Source organism: Echinops telfairi, unplaced genomic scaffold (genome assembly GCF_000313985.2).
Source record: "Echinops telfairi isolate 266 unplaced genomic scaffold, ASM31398v2 ScPeMD7_7417;HRSCAF=8455, whole genome shotgun sequence".
NCBI classification, from domain to species: domain Eukaryota; kingdom Metazoa; phylum Chordata; class Mammalia; order Afrosoricida; family Tenrecidae; genus Echinops; species Echinops telfairi.
This window is the reverse complement of record NW_022111317.1, coordinates 7,795,478-7,796,431: the sequence shown is the minus strand read 5'-3', so window position 1 is coordinate 7,796,431 and position 954 is coordinate 7,795,478.

Below are 954 nucleotides of genomic sequence, written 5' to 3'. Positions count from 1 at the left end.
CCCTGGGAATTTCCACTGGGTTATGAGCTATGCTGGGAAGAGCAAGGTCAGCAGTTTGAATCCACCAGCCATTCTTTAGGAGAGAGATGAGGCTCTTGACTCTCGTCAAGAGTTAGTCTTAGAACACCCCAGGAACAGTGCACCTCTGTCTCACAGGGTCGCTGTGAGTTGGACTTGATTCGACGGCAGTGTTTTTAATGTTAGTAAGTTCCTAAGTGGTATGGATGCTGCCAATGGTCAAGATCGCCCTTTGAGAAATGCTGCGCTCCTCAATCTTTCTACCCCTGTAAAGAATGGCAGTCTCAGAAACCCACGGGGGCAGTCTGCCCTGTGCTGTGGGGTCGCTGTGAGTCGGCATCCGCTCCAGGGCAGGGAGCTTGGCTTCCTCGGTTTAGTGCTCAGCTGCTCTCAGACTGTCCTCGGCTGTGCGGACTCTCCACCAGGGAAGCACTTCCGAACCTGGGCCAGGGCTCACCCTGATGGGGTGTCAGGCCTGGAGTATCCCAGGAATCAGGAAACTGTGAATTGCTTGTGAGCTTACCTGTGCGGTCCCCTGGATGTCCTTGTGGGGCTCAGGCTCTGAGCCTCCTCATCTGCCAGTGGGACTTTGGCAAAGCCCCATTCTCCCTGGGCGGGGCAGAGAGAGACGATGTGGGGGTATCGGCCAACTGGCTGCCCTTTGGTGGTTTCAACTCATGATGACCCCTTGGGTGCAGAGTAGAACTGCTTCATAGGTTACAAAATTTTTTTTTTACATTTTTATTTGCATATTTATTGATTGCTTCACAGGGGTATGTTTGTTTGTTTGTTTTTGTGGGTGTTCTCTTAATTATGTATCTTAATCATTTTATTGTCCACAGGCTTTTGATGGCTGTGACCTTTTGGAAGTTCATCTGGCCTTTCTTCCAAGGCACTTGTGGGTGGGTTTGAACCGCCAACGTTTTCAGTTAGTAG